Genomic DNA, 13,919 nt, shown 5'->3' with positions numbered 1-13,919 from the left:
CTTCGAGGCTGGGGGGCAGTCACACAGGGAAGAAATTTCCAAGGACTTTGGTCAAGTCAGGAGTCGTCCCTACACATAAATATTCTGGAACTGAGGGCCATTTACAATGCCCTAAGTCTGGCAAGGCCTCTGCTTCAAAACCAGCCGGTACTGATCCAATCAGACAACATCACGGCAGTCGCCCATGTAAACCGACTGGGCAGCACAAGAAGCAGGATGGCGATGGCAGAAGCCACAAGGATTCTCCGATGGGCGGAAAATCACGTCTCAGCACTGTCAGCAGTGTTCATTCCGGGAGTGGACAACTGGGAAGCAGACTTCCTCAGCAGACACGACCTACACCCGGGAGAGTGGGGACTTCATCCAGAAGTCTTCCAACTGTTGGTAAACCATTGGGAAAGGCCACAGGTGGACATGATGGCGTCCCGCCTAAACAAAAAACTAGATATTGCGCCAGGTCAAGGGACCCTCAGGCAATAGCTGTGGACGCTCTAGTGACACCGTGGGTGTACCAGTCGGTTTATGTATTCCCTCCTCTGCCTCTCATACCAAAGGTACTGAGAATAATAAGAAAACGAGGAGTAAGAACGATACTCGTGGTTCCGGATGGGCCAAGAAGAGCTTGGTACCCAGAACTTCAAGAAATGATATCAGAGGACCCATGGCCTCTACCGCTCAGACAGGATCTGCTACAGCAGGGGCCCTGTCTGTTCCAAGACTTACCGTGGCTGCGTTTGACGGCATGGCGGTTGAATTCCGGATCCTAAAGGAAAAGGGCATTCCGGAAGAAGTCATTCCTACGCTGATAAAAGCCAGGAAAGAAGTAACCGCAAACCATTATCACCGTATTTGGCGAAAATATGTTGCGTGGTGTGAGGCCAGGAAGACAGAGGAATTTCAGCTGGGTCGTTTTCTGCACTTCCTACAGTCAGGGGTGACTATGGGCCTAAAATTGGGTTCCATTAAGGTCCAGATTTCGGCTCTGTCGATTTTCTTCCAGAAAGAACTGGCTTCACTGCCTGGAGTTCAGACATTTGTAAAGGGAGTGCTACATATTCAGCCCCCTTTTGTGCCTCCTGTGGCACCTTGGGATCTCAACGTGGTGTTGAGTTTCTTAAAATCACATTGGTTTGAGCCACTTAAAACTGTGGATTTGAAATATCTCACGTGGAAAGTGGTCATGTTGTTGGCCTTGGCTTCGGCCAGGCGTGTGTCAGAATTGGCGGCTTTGTCATGTAAAAGCCCTTATCTGATTTTCCATATGGATAGGGCAGAATTGAGGACTCGTCCCCAGTTTCTCCCTAAGGTGGTATCAGCTTTTCACTTGAACCAACCTATTGTAGTGCCTGCGGCTACTAGGGACTTGGAAGATTCCAAGTTACTGGACATAGTCAGGGCCTTAAAAATGTATATTTCCAGGACGGCTGGAGTCAGGAAAACTGACTCGCTTTTTATCCTGTAGGCACCCAACAAAATAGGTGCTCCTGCTTCTAAGCAGACTATTGCTCGCTGAATTTGTAGCACAATTCAGCTGGAGCATTCTGCGGCTGGATTGCCGCATCCTAAATCAGTAAAAGCCCATTCCACGAGGAAAGTGGGCTCATCTTGGGAGGCTGCCCGAGGGGTCTCGGCTTTACAATTTTGCCGAGCTGCAACTTGGTCAGGGGCAAACACGTTTGCTAAATTCTACAAAATTGATACCCTGGCTGAGGAGGACCTTGAGTTCTCTCATTCGGTGCTGCAGAGTAATCCGCACTCTCCCGCCCGTTTGGGAGCTTTGGTATAATCCCCATGGTCCTTACGGAGTTCCCAGCATCCACTAGGACGTCAGAGAAAATAAGATTTTACTCACCGGTAAATCTATTTCTCGTAGTCCGTAGTGGATGCTGGGCGCCCATCCCAAGTGCGGATTGTCTGCAATACTTGTATGTAGTTATTGCCTAACTAAGGGTTATTGCTGAGCCATCTGTTGAGAGGCTCAGTTATATTTCATACTGTTAACTGGGTGTAGTATCACGAGTTATACGGTGTGATTGGTGTGGCTGGTATGAGTCTTACCCGGGATTCAAAATCCTTCCTTATTGTGTCAGCTCTTCCGGGCACAGTATCCTAACTGAGGTCTGGAGGAGGGTCATAGTGGGAGGAGCCAGTGCACACCAGATAGTACCTAATCTTTCTTTTAGAGTGCCCAGTCTCCTGCGGAGCCCGTCTATCCCCATGGTCCTTACGGAGTTCCCAGCATCCACTACGGACTATGAGAAATAGATTTACCGGTGAGTAAAATCTTATTTTTACACATTACGGCAGACAGCGTCCCCCTTTTTACACATTACGGCAGACAGCGTCCCCTTTCTACACATTACGACAGACAGCATCCCCCTTATTACACATTACGGCAGACAGCGTCCCCTTATTACACATTACGGCAGACAGCGTGCCCTTGTTACACATTACGGCAGACAGTGTCCCCTTTTTACACATTACGGCAAACAGCGTTCCCCTTATTACTGACAATGCTAAATTCCTTTGTCGTATAAACAACCCTTTATGAAGCTAAGAACACTGTACGCTGTTTACTTAAGAAGTACCGTAATGGTACGCTGTTGGCGTAACGATCGCTCGGCCGTAGGCGAGACGCTCAAGCGTCACGTTCGCTCGCGGCCCAGCGATCACAGGACACGTTATTGGCTATGACTAGAGTAATGATTCGCTATGGCGTAGCTTACGCTCGAGACCACGAGGAGGTCACCAGCGATGCAGACGCTCACAACACTATACCTTTATGTTAAAACCTTATACCAATGAAATACACTGAATACCTTAATGTGAGTACAGGGTGTAAGTGCAACCTTGTGTAACCTGACTAACTACAAAGCTGCTTGAGCGTCACCGACGCTCAAGTGAACACTTAACACTATAGAAAATACACAGATACTGGTTTAGGTTCCAAAGCCTATTAACTGTATTATATCTAATATACTTGTAAAAGGGGATAACAGTACAAATGATACACTACAATATAACAAGGACTTCCTAACCACAGAACTAAACAATAAATACAAAAAGACAATACTACACTGACCTAAATGCAATACAGTACAATACTATAATACTATGAGAGATATAAGAGAAAAGAGGAGAGAGAGAGATAGAGAGAGAGAGAGAAATTGGCTCACAGAAAGACAATGATTACGGAGAGAAACTTACGCACAAAGGGTATGATCGCCTGCGCCTCGATATCCAGCTCCCGGCTATCAGCAGATAACCGTTGATGAGAGTGTGTGCCATTGGATATGGTCGGCCTGCCTATTTATGCCCCACACACAATGCAATCTCATAGTCCCTACAATCCCATTGTTCATTGGCCGAAGGAATTCGGCCCTGCATCATAACAAAAGGTCATAAGTTGACTCATATCAGTGGCCCTGGTTATGCAAAATAATGGGTGATGACTAACACATTCCTGTCTTCTGGAGAGCGATTGTTTGGCGAATACAAAACAGAATCCTGTCTGGGTTCTGTTCTATATTCATGATGTCCACTTTCAGTTGAGACAATGACATCTCAGCCCTCATTCTCCTGTATACAAATCCAGCCCCATTTGTAAACACAGGTGTTGGCCCTCCTTATTGAGTCTCAAAAACTCAGTGTAATTAAAGGCTATTGTACTCCGTCTGCGGGAAAGATACTGATTTGGAGTACAATTGATCTTCAATTACTATTCCTGTGTTTACCTTATGCATGTGTAGATATGAGGCCCTCTTAACATGCAAACTATTGTTTGGGGGATCTCTGAGGTCAAAGAGACATTTGAGACCCACTGATGCCTGTCTCCAACTGTTCAGATGCATGACTAAGTAAGAACAAATAATAATAAATAAATGGACATAACTTCTTATGTCCATAACTATTCGCACGAGCGATTAATACGCTCCAAACCAACACCGGAATATTGCTAATTAAATACTCTTCCGATGGGTACCAAACACTGCTGTATGATTCCTGTTAGACCCTTCGTACGATGCAAAGAGGGATTCCTCAGCTCAGGGACATTCTATTTTAACCAAACTTTCAGAATCTATCAAAGGGACCATGATCTATAAACTACATTAATTGTGAACAGTTGTAACGAATGGGTCGCACGCTACGACTACGTAAACTCTACCGTAAATACGCATACCGCGCCTGCGAGTGCACGCTATTGCGAGTATGCGCCTCCACGGGAGAGCGCACGCATGCGCAGCACGGACCAGTGTGCGGTGCAAATATGGCAACGTGCATAGAGACATTTTTCTGACTTCGACAGTCCACCCTTTGGCAGTCAATAATAACTGCCACAAAACGTTTAAGGAGAAAAATGTAAGTCAGGGGTTAATTGATTTCCATGGTGGGGTAAGGAAGAAGAGAGGAGTAGGTGTGAAAAGGGTATGACCTAGTGAGAGAGTAGAAGCATGTGTGTATGAGTCCATGTTTGGAGGGTCATGTATCATCGTGCCGTACGTGTGGTAAATCAAGCTTCGAGGTATTGCGAAGTATACATTTGGATTCCTTCTTATCCTGTGGTACAGGTCTGTGGATGGGCTGTCAAACTCTACCGAGCTCATTTCGGCTGTGGTTGTAACAAAATGGGGATGCACATTTTAGTTGATGATACATGAATAGGGGAGGTATGTGGTTGCTGATATCTGTGCCTGTATTCCCTATCGTCTATGTGTGTCATTACCTGAGGGTTGTAGAGATGAAGATAAAGAACACTTACGAAAAATGCAATGATATTCTATGTCAGGGAAATGTACATCTGTTGTTGAAGTTGTGTTCGGTATCTGTTGAGAGTCGTCTTCTTTGCGCTGTATTGCTCCTTGGGCATGAGCAAATAGCTTTGTCTGAGCCATCAGATTTACAAAAAATGTTGGGCTAGCGTGAGTTTAAAAATACTAGGGAAACTGGGGATCCATGGCAAAGTTCATCAAGTGTCCATATCATAGGTTGTCAAAACTTCATCTTTGGTGCTTGTCTGTTGTCTTGTCTGTATACCGTCTCGTCAACTTCCTCGTCCAAGGGGTCTTTGTATCTTGGAGAAAAGCAGAAAAACAGGTGAAAGAAACGGACCGTATAATCGCATTTTCATCACATTCTGGTTTCTATCATTGGGTCATAAATCAAATCCAGGTTAATTACAGTTTCCTCGCTCCTCAAGCTCATCACTTTTGTACTTTGTTTGCACCTCATTAAAGCCTGCCCGCATCTAAATATCAATCCAATCGATATAACGACACCCAAGATACATAGTAGAAACTTTCCAACATCCATTATGACTCCTTGAGCCCAGTCTCCTAAACCGGAGAACCAATTTCGCGGGTTCAACCATGACACCCAACCAGTCAGCTCATTACCTACAGCAGCAAGGGTGAGATTGTGTTTTCGACGAAATTCCCACTTTAATTTGGAGAATATCATCCATCTTTTGGTCTATGACCTCTACCGGATCCTCGGTGCTATTTGTGATGTACGTGCAACACTTTATGCCGTACTGTGTTGCCAATGTAACACAATATCCGCCTGTTACTGCTGTAAGATAATTAAGAACCATCCTATGCTGAACTAGTTCTGTTTTATAAGCTTGAAGTTCTCTTCCAGTGTATCTAAACGTGTCATCATACATTTCAGTGATATTATCTAACAAATTGGCGAGTGCGGAAATGTATCTATAATTCATCACTCCCCGAGCGGTACGAGTGAAATCTAACGCTACCAGAACCTGAATCCCGGTGGATTCATGGATAAGATCAGAGGCCGGATGCTCTAACCTTTCTGACAGTTGTCTTTTAACTCGGTGCTCGTAATGAGTGTGAGTATAAGGAGCTTGGGCACCACGGTGTATGTCCTTCATTTTGTCATGTGTAACAGTCATCACTTCAGGCAATACTTTTCCAATATAACACAATCCTTCAGAGTTTGGGGCAAGCCACTTGTACGCCTTTCTCCCACATATGAAATATGCGTCATCGGGGAGAACATAGGGGACGGAGAAGGACATGACCATGTTACAAACCTTCCAGGTGAAATCTCCTGACCCTAATTCTTCCATCTGCTTAATGCACGTATCAGTTTGTATGATATGTGCACAGTATCCTGGTGATACCTCTCCAACTCTAGTAATCCTATTTCCTAAGGTATATCGATACCGGAAAGATTTTCCTCTACTGGCTATGTGGCGTACCAGCTCTGTATCTGTAGGCATTCTATCTGCTCTGTGTGAAAAGGTCATGGTAAGGTTGCTCCATGACACTTCCCAATTTCCCGGCTTTCTGGGATTGGAGATGTTAAAACATATGAGGGACCTATCCACATGGTATTGGTGGAGCTTCAAACTAGGAGGGCTGGAGATATTAAACCTCCTGTCCACCGGTCTCCCACCACTTAGCTCAAGTACCTCCCCTAACGTTAAAGGAAATGGTACTAGCCCTGATTTGCTATGCCCTTGAGGTACTTGAGAACATACCCAAAAATCTGTCTCATTTAACACGCTACCCACTAAGGAGTGATAGTCACTCAATGGATGCCGGTCCCTATGGTTATTAAAACTGGATTGGCATTATTGTTACCGAGCCTACTGATACAGTTTTCTTTTTTTGAGCTAACAATCCTTCAAAGAAAATGTTTACAGATAACATGGTTGTTAGATCGTGCCCGGTACTCGCCTTTGCTTGGTGATTGGGTTGCTATTGGAAATTTACACCTCCGTCTCAGTCATTAGAGCCTTTCTGGATCCTTTCTCGACCTCACTGGTACTCTCACCGAAACAGACTGCTCTGGTCAACATCATGGTTAACGGGAAAATCCATATCGCAGTCTCTTGGGGCAAGTCCATCTTACAGGAGGAGAAAAGACGAAATTTGTAAAGGGGGTATAAGAAAACAGTTTGAGGGGGGGGGGAGAACTCGTTACGATAATAAGTTCTCTCGTCTTGTTGTTCTTCTTGTTCTGCTGTCCTCTCAAAGGTGCTGTCTCTCAGTCTTCAAAAACGATCATTCTGGTGATGCAATATTCCTTCCTAACCGACGATCTTTCTGTAAGGAGCAAAAATCTGGCATTACCATTGGTCCAACTGAGGGGTGACATACCATCTTTAAACCATGGAAACATGAGTGAGAAGAGAGAGAAAATAAAAAAAAAATAAAAGAGATAGAGAACAATTCATGTGCATATATACATTACATAACTCGACAATAACCATCAATAAGAAAAGAGAAACAAAGCATTTTTAAACATTGTAAGAAAACATTGTTAGCATTAGAAAAACATTGTCAGACTTATTAGGCTGTCATATCTATGTGTCTAATGGTCTCCCTGAGCAGTCCCTTCCCACCAGCACCTGCATTACTCCACTGTCTGTATCTGGCCAGAAATACATTGTGGCGGAGGTCATGCTGGGGTTTGGTAGACTTCTGCAAGGACCAAGTGGATATGCAATGTGTGAATTCTTACCACTACTAGTCAGAGATGGGGATAGAGAGAGGGAGAGAAAAACATTTTTCACAAATACATTTACAACTTTTCACCTGGTCATTCCTGTGTCTTTAGTGAATGACCTCCCACTTCATTAACCGTTACTTCAGGCTTGCCTCCATTCCTAATAATCACCTTTCCTGCCTATGTGATCCTTGATTATAATGGTGTGTATTGTAATTTTGCTCATTTCTTGGTCTAGGGGGTCTAACTTTATGTGGGTTATTACAGTTGCTAGCACAATGCCCTTCTCTCCTACACTGATAACAAATCCTGGGCTTCCTCCACGTGTCCATGACCTGAGGTTTTGGTTGATTTGATGCCTCCTCAAACGCTCGGATGCTCATCATCATCAATCGTTTCCCCTGTACTTCCCTGATTCCTTGGATTTTATGATTATGGTGTTGTCTTTCTCTTGATCTACAATCTCTTGCAATGTGTCCCTTTTTATGACAATTGTAACAGATTTCCATATCTGGATTTCTCGCAGGGGTGTGTGGCTTTTGTTGGGGTGGTCTTGTGGTTTGGGCCTGTATATTTGCTGCCATTAACTTATCTCTTAGTGACTCTCTGTACCCTTGTTTTTAATTCATCCTTTAAACCATTCATTAATACCTTAACCGCTATTCCTTTATGTTGTGCATTTGTCTTGATGTCTGCGATCCCAGTGTTTCTAGCCATTATTTGCAGTGCTCGATTGAAATAATTAGAAACATTTTCCTTTTCGTTTTGCCTTATGGAGAAAATTTCATTCCACTTGACAGTGGTTGGGAAATATATTCCTAACTGTCGGTTAATTTGCCTAATACATTCCTGATTGTGTTCCTCCATACAGGGTACCTCCGTGTTTAATTTACAATCAGCAATGAATTTTTCAGGGTCAACACTGGAGGGCAAACATGCCCTCAGCACTGTCCGCCACTCTTTGTTGGTGGGTTCTGTGGCGTTTCCTAGTTCTTTAATAAACCTTTGACATTTGGCTAGATTTTTCCTCGGATCAGGAAATTCAGACATAATTGATCTCAATTCGGTCCGGGACAAGAGACAGCGCATTGCACTGTCCTTGACGGGAATGATTCCCTGATCGTCAGTCTTCCCATTGGGGACTGAGATCACCCTGGCCAGATCGAGCTCAGTTACATCATCTTGTGTTGGTCTTACAATATGGGGTACATCTGTTTGTGCGTGATATGAAACATTGTACGTACCTGTGGACACGACCTCACCTGACCCTCCGTTAGGGGGTTCGATTATTGCCTTTACCAATTTTGTCGCGTCCACCTGGATGGCTTTTGTGATGGTTGCTGGAAGAGGTGCTGACATCGTTCTGGGCTCACTTTCTTGTTTGTATTCCTGAGGGAGGTTTGACATGGGGTGCAGCTTGCACAGGTTAATAGTTGTACATTCAACAGTATTACAATAATCATTGTTACATTTATTACACTTATTCTTATAATCTATATTACAGTTGCTAAGAGCGTTTTTATTGTTCACCCTTGTGTCTTTCTCTCCGCAATCAACCCCTCTCCTGATGCCACTGTCTCTCCTCTCAAGATAAGAGTCAGAAAAGTCAATAGACTCTTTTTGTAATTCACTTTCCTGTTGCCATAACTGTAAATATTCATAATGTTTATTTTGTCTCTTCGTTGGTTCAATGAGACTTATCCTCCTCCTTAAATTTTGTAACACTACTGGACTGAAGCTACCTATTCTTGGGAATTTGTCCCTGTCTTGTACAGTCATTCTCTCCCATTCATCACATAAAATTTCTGTGTGACTTCCGTATTTTTCACACATGATGTACCTTGCCGACCCAATTGATCGGTTCTCTGAATCAACCCGAACCGAGGTTGATCGCCCCCTACCTGAACAACTGGCCCCCATAATCTGCAGGCGTTGCTTATTCCTCCTTGAATATCAAGGCTTTCAGCGAACCCTTACAAACAAACCAAGAAGTCCTGGGCAGGCCGGCGGTGGCGGTTTACCAAGTACCCCACTTACTTCTCGCCCACGTTGGCCTGTGCTGCAATCACTGTATCCAGAGCTGCGGTACCCAACCCAGGGCCCCTGTGAACCTTTATTTACTGGGGCGCGTTCCCCAGCAAGTATCGGTTGTTGGATAGTTCCTGAGTGACCAGTGAACTTCCCTTCCAAAAATAAAAAATTACACAAATCACGTCAGAATGTACAAATAGCGTTTGTGACCACTTTACTCTAATGGTATTAGGTCAGATTACTAACTACTGCACACAATTACGTGTGGTCCAATCGTTCAGTACACAAGCACTACTTGTTATGTACTGAGAGATCAATGGAATCGATGTTTCCGGCCGCGATTCCTTCAGCAAGAGCTTATGGCCTATATGGGTTCTGCACCAACACCCCAGGCGTTGTGCCACTGGACTTTTATAGCGGACCTCTTTGTCTATTTTACCTGTTACCTTATGACCTCCTGGTCTGTTACCTTATGACCTCCTGGTCTGTTACCTTATGGTCCGCTATACTCTAATGCTCAAATATTATTTAACCAGGGATGCCTCCCTAGCCACCGTATATGTCACTTACACGTATGTCCCTTGACGAGTACCCGGCTTTCCTTTTGGTTCCACCTTACAGTTATATAAACTTTTGTATACAAAACACACTCACTCAACACATGTACACTTTTGTTTCTATATCTATTTCTGCGCAGAAATTTGTCTTTAGCCCAACAGTGTTACCAATTAGGAGCAGGATCTGTTAAACTAAATTTCAGATTCTCCAAAAATAGACTTGCGTTATTTTCCGCGTCGCGTTATCTACCGCTGTGCGTTACTTATCGCCTTTGCGTTACTTCACTTTATCACAACTTGAGCTACGTGGGCGTAACCGGACGCTACGTTGCGTCTGCCTTTGGATTGCGTACGCTAGTCTTTGTTAGCGACACGTGTACGCAATGCAAAGATCCACCGTAACACAATATATTTTTATCAATGTAAATGATCCCTGATCATCTACCGCAATCCACACTGACTGCCTTGTATCTCAGACAAACTGTGTGTTTGTTCTATACTTTAACTATTACCTCTACTATGAAATAACAGCAAATCTCTTTTTAGCACTTTCTATCAACTATAAAATTGGCAAACAGGAATAGTGATATACGAAAATGAAACAGAAATGCAGATATATGCGTGCGTACGCAAGACAAAAGAAAAATAAACAGTTTTAAAAAGACACAAGCGTTTTGTTCTTACTTCCGGTTACCGGGTTCCTTCAGCACTCTTTATCTAAGCGAAGCAGACGCTTATCCCGCCAGCACTATGAGACAATCTCCCACCCTTTGCTGGGGGATAATGTCTGCTGATCTACCTAGTGCAGATGTGAGAAGTATAGGACGAGTTCCCAATTGACAATGCTAAATTCCTTTGTCGTATAAACAACCCTTTATGAAGCTAAGAACACTGTACGCTGTTTACTTAAGAAGTACCGTAATGGTACGCTGTTGGCGTAACGATCGCTCGGCCGTAGGCGAGACGCTCAAGCGTCACGTTCGCTCGCGGCCCAGCGATCACAGGACACGTTATTGGCTATGACTAGAGTAATGATTCGCTATGGCGTAGCTTACGCTCGAGACCACGAGGAGGTCACCAGCGATGCAGACGCTCACAACACTATACCTTTATGTTAAAACCTTATACCAATGAAATACACTGAATACCTTAATGTGAGTACAGGGTGTAAGTGCAACCTTGTGTAACCTGACTAACTACAAAGCTGCTTGAGCGTCACCGACGCTCAAGTGAACACTTAACACTATAGAAAATACACAGATACTGGTTTAGGTTCCAAAGCCTATTAACTGTATTATATCTAATATACTTGTAAAAGGGGATAACAGTACAAATGATACACTACAATATAACAAGGACTTCCTAACCACAGAACTAAACAATAAATACAAAAAGACAATACTACACTGACCTAAATGCAATACAGTACAATACTATAATACTATGAGAGATATAAGAGAAAAGAGGAGAGAGAGAGATAGAGAGAGAGAGAGAGATTGGCTCACAGAAAGACAATGATTACGGAGAGAAACTTACGCACAAAGGGTATGATCGCCTGCGCCTCGATATCCAGCTCCCGGCTATCAGCAGATAACCGTTGATGAGAGTGTGTGCCATTGGATATGGTCGGCCTGCCTATTTATGCCCCACACACAATGCAATCTCATAGTCCCTACAATCCCATTGTTCATTGGCCGAAGGAATTCGGCCCTGCATCATAACAAAAGGTCATAAGTTGACTCATATCAGTGGCCCTGGTTATGCAAAATAATGGGTGATGACTAACACATTCCTGTCTTCTGGAGAGCGATTGTTTGGCGAATACAAAACAGAATCCTGTCTGGGTTCTGTTCTATATTCATGATGTCCACTTTCAGTTGAGACAATGACATCTCAGCCCTCATTCTCCTGTATACAAATCCAGCCCCATTTGTAAACACAGGTGTTGGCCCTCCTTATTGAGTCTCAAAAACTCAGTGTAATTAAAGGCTATTGTACTCCGTCTGCGGGAAAGATACTGATTTGGAGTACAATTGATCTTCAATTACTATTCATGTGTTTACCTTATGCATGTGTAGATATGAGGCCCTCTTAACATGCAAACTATTGTTTGGGGGATCTCTGAGGTCAAAGAGACATTTGAGACCCACTGATGCCTGTCTCCAACTGTTCAGATGCATGACTAAGTAAGAACAAATAATAATAAATAAATGGACATAACTTCTTATGTCCATAACTATTCGCACGAGCGATTAATACGCTCCAAACCAACACCGGAATATTGCTAATTAAATACTCTTCCGATGGGTACCAAACACTGCTGTATGATTCCTGTTAGACCCTTCGTACGATGCAAAGAGGGATTCCTCAGCTCAGGGACATTCTATTTTAACCAAACTTTCAGAATCTATCAAAGGGACCATGATCTATAAACTACATTAATTGTGAACAGTTGTAACGAATGGGTCGCACGCTACGACTACGTAAACTCTACCGTAAATACGCATACCGCGCCTGCGAGTGCACGCTATTGCGAGTATGCGCCTCCACGGGAGAGCGCACGCATGCGCAGCACGGACCAGTGTGCGGTGCAAATATGGCAACGTGCATAGAGACATTTTTCTGACTTCGACATTACACATTACGGCAGACAGCGTCCCCTTTTTACACATTACGGCAGCCAGCGTCCCCCTTTTAACACATTAAGCAGGCAGAGGTGAGAGAGAGTGTGTGTGTGTGTGTGTGTGTGTGTGTGTGTGTGTGTGTGTGTGTGTGTGTGTGTGTGTGTGTGTGTCTACTCGCCTGGGGGGAGGCCACGATCCAGCATCCACACGGAGTCCTCAGCAGAAGACAGCCGGCGCACTTTCAATATTGGCTGCCCGCCCATCAAGTGCTCCCAGTCCGCGTGTTACCCTGCCCAGCAAACGGCTGCTGCTGACCCAGCGCCTTCCCCGGCTCCTTCCCTGCAGTCAGTGCGGCTGCGTAGGCACAGGCTTTTAAATCTATCCTAATTAGATTGCCGCCAGCGCAAACAGCCCATCACTCAGGCACTGACAGAACTATGACGGGCGGCTGTCAGTGGCTGCCGGCGGGTGCAGGGTGCAGCGATTCGGATAGGCTGTTGTTGTTAGTGGAAACGCTGTGGCCAGAGAGGGGGAGCAGTGGTCAGCGTCGCAGCCCTGAGGGTTCGGCCGGCGGGCCTGCGCCCACAGTGCTCTTGCGCTGTGTGCCAGTCACCGCTGGCCCATAGCTAGTTACGGCACTGTGGCAGTGGCAGTTCAAAGTTGGTGCAGTCACCCACACAGCAGTCACCCACTGTCACACACACTCAGTCACCCACTGTCACACACACTCACACTCAGCAGTCACCCACTGTCACACAATCTCACACTCACAATCACACACACGTCATCCACTATCACACACACTCAGCAGTCACCCATTGTCTCACACTCAGCAGTCACCCACTGTCACACACACTCACAATCACACACATGTCACCCACTATCACACACACTCAGCAGTCACCCACTGTCTCACACACTCAGACTCAGCAGTCACCCACTGTCTCACACACTCAGCAGTCACCCACTGTCACACACACTCAGCAGTTACCCACTGTCACACTCACTCACACTCAGCAATCAGCCACTGTCACACACACTCACACTCAGCAGTCATCCACTGTCACACACACACACACTCACAAGTCACACACTGTCACACACACTCATACTCAGTAGTCACCCAGTGTCACACACACTCACACTCAGCATTCACCCATTGTCACACACACACACACACACACACACACACACACACACACACACTCACAAGTCACCCACTGTCACACACACT

Source organism: Pseudophryne corroboree, chromosome 4, assembly GCF_028390025.1.
Source record: "Pseudophryne corroboree isolate aPseCor3 chromosome 4, aPseCor3.hap2, whole genome shotgun sequence".
In the NCBI taxonomy this organism is placed as follows: Eukaryota; Metazoa; Chordata; class Amphibia; order Anura; family Myobatrachidae; genus Pseudophryne; species Pseudophryne corroboree.
This window is presented reverse-complemented; position numbering follows the sequence as displayed.